The sequence below is a fragment of the Salvelinus sp. IW2-2015 genome, linkage group LG7 (genome assembly GCF_002910315.2).
Source record: "Salvelinus sp. IW2-2015 linkage group LG7, ASM291031v2, whole genome shotgun sequence".
In the NCBI taxonomy this organism is placed as follows: Eukaryota; Metazoa; Chordata; class Actinopteri; order Salmoniformes; family Salmonidae; genus Salvelinus; species Salvelinus sp. IW2-2015.
In genome coordinates, this window is record NC_036847.1 from 31395388 (window position 1) to 31402481 (window position 7094).

Here is a 7094-nt window from a genome sequence, read left to right on the forward strand (position 1 = left end):
GACAGGTAGGGTGGAGGAACAGACAGGGACAGATAGAGGGTAGGAGGAGAACAGGAGAGAACAGATAGAGGGTGGAGACGCAGGGAGCAGAGGAGGTGGAGGAGGAACAGGTAGAGGGTGGAGGAGGACAGGGATGTAGAGAGGTGGAGGAGAAACAGGCGAGTAGAGGGTAGATGAGGACAGGTGGAGGGGAGGAGGAACAAGAAGAGGGGTGGAGGAGGAACAGGATAGAGAAGGTGGCAGGAGAAAGGGAGGTGAGGACAAGGGACAGAGAGGGTGGAGGAGGAACAGGTGGGGAGGACAGGGAGTGGAGGAGGAACGAGATAGAGGTGGAGGAGGAAAACAGGAAGAGGGGTGGAAGGAAGGACAGAGGGTGAGAGGAGTGAGATCGGAGGAGAACAGGTAGAGAGGTGGAGAGGAGGAACAGGGACAGAGAGGGTGGAAGGAGGAAAGAGGGGTGGAGGATACAGTAGAGGTGGAGGAGGAACAGGAGAGTGAGAGGATGGGGAGGAGGACAAGGTAGAGGGTGGAGGAGCGACAGAGGGGTGAGAACAGGACAGAGAGGTGGGGAAACAGGGACAATGGAGGAACACAGGTAGAGGTGGGGAGGAACAACGGACAGAGAGGGTGGAGGAGAACAGGGAGAGAGGGTGGAAGGAGGAACAGGTGACAGTCGTGGAGGAAGAAACAGGGACAGATAGAGGGTGGAGGGGAGAACAGGTAGAGAGTGGAGGAGGAACAGATAGAGGGCTGGAGGAGGAACAGATAGAGGGTGGGAGGAGGAACAGGGACAAATAGAGGTGGGAAGAAAGGTAGAGATTGGAGGAGGACAGATAGAGGGTGGAGGAGGAACAGGGACAGATAGAGGGTGGAGGAGGAACAGGTAGAGGGTTGGAGAGGAACAGAGTAGGACAGGGAGATGGAGGAGAAACAACGGGACAGAGGGTGGAAGGGAGGACAGGGACAGGTAGGGGTGGAGGAGGAAGGGACGAGGGTGGAGGAGGCAGGGACAGAGGGTGGAGGAGAACAGGGGATAGAGGGTGAGGAGGAGACAGGGACAAGGGTGGGAGAGGACAGATCAGAGGGGATGAGGAAACAGGGACAGGTAGCAGGGTGGAGGAGGAACGGGACATCTCGGTGATGGAGGAACAGGGAAGATAGAGGGTGAGGAGGAGACAGGGACAGGTAGAGGGTGGAGGAGGAACAGGGAAGAGGGTGGGGGAACAGGGACGGTGAGGGTGGAGGAGGATACAGGGACAGCAAGAGAGGTGGAGGAGGAACAGGGAAGATGAGGTGGAGGAGGAAGGACAGAGGGTGGAGGAGAACAGGGACGAGGGTGGAGGAGGAACAGGGCCAGTAAGGGTGGAAGAGGAACGGGATAAGGAGGGGTGGAGGAGGAACAGGGAAGAGAGAGGTGGAGGAGAACAGGGAACAGATAGAGGGTGGAGGAACACCAGGGACAGATAGAGATGGAGGAGGAACAGGACAGATAGAGGGTGGAGGACAACAGGGACGATAGAGGGTGAGGAGGGACGGGACAGAGAGGGGGAGGAGGGACAGACAGAGGGGTGGAGGAGGAAAGGGACAGATGAGAGGAACAGGTAGGGTGGAGGAGGAACAGGTAGAGGGTGGAGGGGGAACAGGGACAGAGAGGGTGAGGAAGGAACAGGGACAGATCGAGGGTGGAGGAGAACAGGACGATAGAGGGTGGAAGGCGAACAGGTAGAGAGTGGAGGAGGAAAGGGACAGAGAGCGGGTGGAGGGAACAGGCAGATAGAGGTGGAGGACGGAACAGGGACAGATGGAGAGGAACGTAGAGGGAGAGGCAACAGGTAGAGGGAGGAACCAGCAAAAAAAAGGGTGGAGGAGGAACAGGGACAGCATAGAGTGGAGAGGCGGAAGATAATGAGCGAGACAGGACAGATAGAGGTGGAGGGAGGAACACAGTAGAGGGTCGGAGGAGCGAACAGGAGACTTAGAGCGGTGGAGGCCCAAGGAACAGGGCACAAGTAAGGTCAGGAGGCGAACAGGCGACAGATAGAGGCGGAGGAGACAGGGCAGTAAGGGAGGCACAGGACTAGAGGTGGAGGAGGAACTACGCAGATAGAGTAAGGTGGAGGAGCAAAGGCACAGAAGAGAGGGTGGAGGAGCGAACAGGACAGATAGAACGCGGTGGGGTGAGGAAGGTCAACAGGAAGAGTGGAGGGGCGGGAAGCGGTGGAGGAGGAACAGGGACAGGTAGAGGGTGGAGGAGGAACAGGGACAGATAGAGGGTGGAGGAGGAACAGGGACAGATAGAGGGTGGAGGAGGAACAGGGACAGGTAGAGGGTGGAGGAGGAACAGGGACAGGTAGAGGGTGGAGGAGGGTTAGATGCACATGCGATGTGATGAAAGTAAGGTAGGATTACTAGTATTACTTACCTTCCATAGGTGTAAGGGATAGGAGGTGTTTTCTCTCCCTCTATGTGATGGAGGAGGGGAGTGAAGATCCTCCAGGCTTCTCGCAGCTCATCACTGGGAGAGGAAAAGGACCAGGAAACAGGAGCAATGATATGATTTAAACCACAGCGTTGGTGAAGATTTGTTTCTGATTGGCTAGAAGGGCGTTCTAGAATGGTCATTAAAATGTGTGCTTTAGTATTGTTTTCTTTGGCAACTGTGGTGTGAACGTACATTTACCTTGGAAAAATGAACTGGGCCTTTATCCCTTATATATATTGTCACATAAATCAGGTCTAATAGAAATGTTCCTTCCATACATGAGAGATGATCAGTGTAGATTACACAGGGTTTCTCGGGTCAGAGATAGTGTGGTGACTGAGACAGGGTAAGAGACAGACATGTCAGTGGGCACATCGCCACCCCTCGGAGCCTGGTTCCTCTCTAGGTTTCTTCCTAGGTTCCTGCCTAGCCAACATGCTTCTACATCTGCACTGCTTGGGGTTTTAGGCTGGGTTCCTGCATAAGCACTTTGTGACAACTGCTGATATGTGACAACTGCTGATTACATTTGAAATGTTAAATTTAAGCGGGTGAGATAGTGGCAGTCAGAGACAGACCTGCGGACAAAGTGCATCGGATTCCCACAGAACACATCCAGAATCAGACGTTCATATGCATCAGGGAGCTTCACGTCCTGTCGAGAGAACACGAGACGAGTTATCTATTCTACACACACACACACACACACACACACACACGTTTTGAGCCTGTAATCGAACCCACAAATGCTGATGCTCCAGATATTCAACTAGTCTAAAGAAGGCCAGTTTTATTGCTTCTTTAATCAGAACAACAGTTTTCAGCTGTGCTAACATAATTGCAAAAGGGTTTTCTAATGATCAATTAGCCTTTTAAAATGATAAACTTCGATTAGCTAACACAACGTGACATTGGAACACAGGAGTGATGGTTGCTGATAATGGGTCTCTGTACGCCTATGTAGATAGTCCATTAAAAATCAGCCGTTTCCAGCTACAATAGTCATTTACAACATTAACAATGTCTAACTGTATTTCTGATCAATTTGATGTTATTTTAATGGACAAAAAAAAGTGCTTTTCTTTCAAAAACTAGGACATTTCTAAGTGACCCCAAACTTTTGAACGGTAGTGTTATCACCACATGTCTTGGTTTGTGTTACTTTGAGTATGTTTGTCCGTTTCAGTTTTAAGTACAGTAACGTCCATACAGTATAGTAATTATCGTTATTTATCTTTATATATATATACTAATAATATACTAAGTATTATTTATATTTATTTATATATAATAATATATTATGATTATAATTTAATAATATATATAGTATACTTATACTTATTTGTATCTTTCTAACCTTGCTATTCTATCTGCTCTGTAGGTAAGGTCCAGTTTCAGTCTCCTCAGGGCTGAAGTAGGCTCCAGGCTTCTTGGTCATCATCTTGAGGTAGATGGCCTCATCAGGCCTGTACCCTCAACCACCAGCTCATTCCTCTGGCAGCTGCTCATAATAGAATGTCCTGGAGAACATCCGTGAACTGTGAGACGCCTCCGCCTTACGCTCGTTCGAGTGGCCTTTACAGCAAACGCAGGACAAACGGAAAACACTAGGGGGTGGAGGGATGGGCGGGTGGATAGGAGGGTGGTGGAGAGGGGAGCGAGGGATGGTCGGGTGGATGAGGGGAGAGAGGGATGGGCGGGTGGATGAGGGGAAGAGAGGGATGGGCGGGTGGATGAGGGGAGAGAGCGATGGCGGGTGGATGAGGGGGAGAGAGGGATGGGCGGGTGGACATGAGGGAGAGAGGGATGGGCGGGTGGATGAGGGGAGAGAGGGATGGGGGGTGGATGAGGGGAGAGAGGGATGGGCGGGTGGAATGAGGGGAGAGAGGGATGGGCGGGTGATGAGGGAAGGGATGGGCGATGGATGAGGGGAGAGAGGGATGGCGGGGGAGGGGGAGAGGGATGGCGGGTGGATGAGGGGAGAGAGGGATGGGCGGGTGGATGAGGGGAGAGAGGGATGGACGGGTGGTTGAGGGAGAGCAGGGATGGCGGTGGATGAGGGGAGAGAGGGATGGGCGGATGAGAGCTGAGTGGGAGAGAGGGATGGGCGGCGTGGATGAGGGGAGAGAGGGATGGGCGGGTGGATGAGGGGAGAGAGGGATGGGCGGGTGGAATGAGGGGAGAGAGGGATGGGCGGGTGGATGAGGTGAGGAGAGGGATGGGCGGTTGAGGGGAGAGAGGGATGGGCGGCGTGGATGAGGGAGAGAGCGGATGGGTGGGTGGATGAGCGGGAGAGAGGGGATGGGTGGGTGATGAGAGGATGTGTGAGGGGAGAGAGGGATGGGTGGGTGGATGAGGGGAGAGAGGGATGGGGGTGGATGAGGGAGAAGAGGGAATGGGGCGGCGTGGATGAGGGGAGAGAGGGATGGGCGGGTGGATGAGGGCGAAGAAGGGAGGGCGGTATGAAGGGAGCAGGTGGGGGTATGAGGGGAGAGAGGGATGGGGAAATGGATGAGGAGGCGAGGGATGGGCGGAGTGGTTGAGGGGAGAGAGCGGCATGGGCGGATGGATGAGGGGAGAGAGGGATGGGCGGATGGTGAGCGGAGAGAGGGATGGCGGGTGGATGAGGGAGAAGAGGGATGGCGGCGTGGATGAGGGGAGAGAGGGATGGCGGGTGGATGAAGGGAGAAGAGGGATGGGCGGGTTGGATGAGGGAGAAGAGGTATGGGCGGGTGGCATGAGGGGAGAGAGGGATGGGTGGGTGGATGAGGGGAGAGAGGGATGGGTGGAGAGATGAGGGGAGAGAGGGATGGGTGGAGTGGATGAGGAGAGAGAGGATGGGTGGGTGATGAACGGAGGAGAGAGGGATGGCGGGTGGAATGAGTGGGAGAGAGGGATGGCGGGTAGGATGAGGGGCAGCAGAGGGATAGGCGGGTGGATGAGGGGAGAGAGGGATGGGCGGGGATGAGGGAGAAGTGAGCGGAGATAGAGGGGTAGAGGATGGCGGGATGGATGAGGGGAGAGAGGGAATGGGCGGATGGATGAGGGGAGAGAGGGATGGGTGGGTGGATGAGGGGAGAGAGGGATGGGTGGGTGGATGGGAGAGCGACAAAGAATAGAGTGAGAGTAGATGAAGGGAGGAGAGAAAGAGAGTGTGTTTGGGAGTTATGATCGACGTTCCTGTGCAGGTGGAGTCAAACAAGAGGAGTTGGGATGTCTAGTAACAGAATAACTAGATAAGAGAGGGAGAGTTCAGGATTGTGAGGAATGCAGAGTATGAGGCTGACAATATGAGCGGATGAGTCTGGAAGATATGTCGAAATCTGTCAACATGTCTAGATAAGGGACATAGGAGGAAAATAGGAAAAGAGTTTGCTAGAATCCAAGATGGCTGTCGGTCCTCACCATCCCATCTCTCATTCTGTACGTAGAGCACAGACGTGGCGAAGGTAGGCGTCCGGGAGCCGTTGGGCACGGTGGGGTCGTCTAGGTAACCCAGTCTGGCATGGCCTTTCCCCTCAGGGTCCCCTATGTACTGACCCAGCACCACATCAGACCGAGGCACTGGGGCGATGCACTTCAACACCTTCACCTAGTGTTCACACACACACGTTTAGAAGACAGAGGGAATGGTCATATAGCTTTATGTCACCTGTGTAAAAAGTGTGCCCAGAGTTTGTCCTGGTCAGCATGTCCATGGGAAAACTCCTGACCCTAAGTGGAATACTGATCATAGTGGAACACTGGTTGGTGATGCTACCTTCTCATCTCTCACATCATCAGGGCTGGTGGAGGCAGGCTTCTCCATGGCAACCAGAGAGAGCATCTGGAGGAGGTGGTTCTGCATGACATCACTAAAGCAGGAAATATCACAAACCCATGGAACTGAACAACTCAATTATTTTGTCACATGCTTTGCAAATAACAGGTGTAGACTTAGAATACAATTCTTACTTATGGGCCCTTCCCACAATGCAACAAGAAAGATAAATAATAGAAAAAGCTATATTCCACTACATTGCCATAGAATAAGAGAACCACATGAAAATCTGAAAACAGTTGATCAAAGTTTTCCAGTGATTTATACTTTGGCATGGCATGACAGGCTGTTGCAAATGCCGCTCCTCCTCACCGGATGATGCCAAAGTCATCAAAGTATCCTCCACGTCCCTGTGTACCGAATGGTTCTTTAAAGGTTAGAACCACACAGGCCACGCTGTTCCTGTTCCAGATAGGACCAAAGATACGGTTCCCAAACCTGATGGACAGACAGAGGACAGGATCAAAACACAATGGTAAACAGTTTCTGTGTTGGTAAGAACATAGCACGCCAAGGTTCTTTCAGTTCCCACAGGGATCACACATACATACCAAACCTGTATGAACACACTTCATTGTCAATCGCTTTGGACAAAAGCATCTGCTTCATTGTGATGAATACTGTACAGTACTTCATGAACAAGGAAGATTTCAAATCTGTAAATGTACTGTCTCCAGGGATCAGGACTCAAGCTGTACCTGAGGACGATGAGGTTAACACCATCTCTGTACCTGAGGACGATGAGGTTAACACCATCTCTGTACCTGAGGACGATGAGGTTAACACCATCTC

General features: G+C 52.6%; 1 pseudogene; it reads right to left on the reverse strand.

Annotated features, from left to right (window-relative positions):
* Positions 1–7094, reverse strand: part of LOC111966825 (glucose-6-phosphate 1-dehydrogenase-like) — a 28088-nt pseudogene that overhangs the window by 7352 nt on the left and 13642 nt on the right.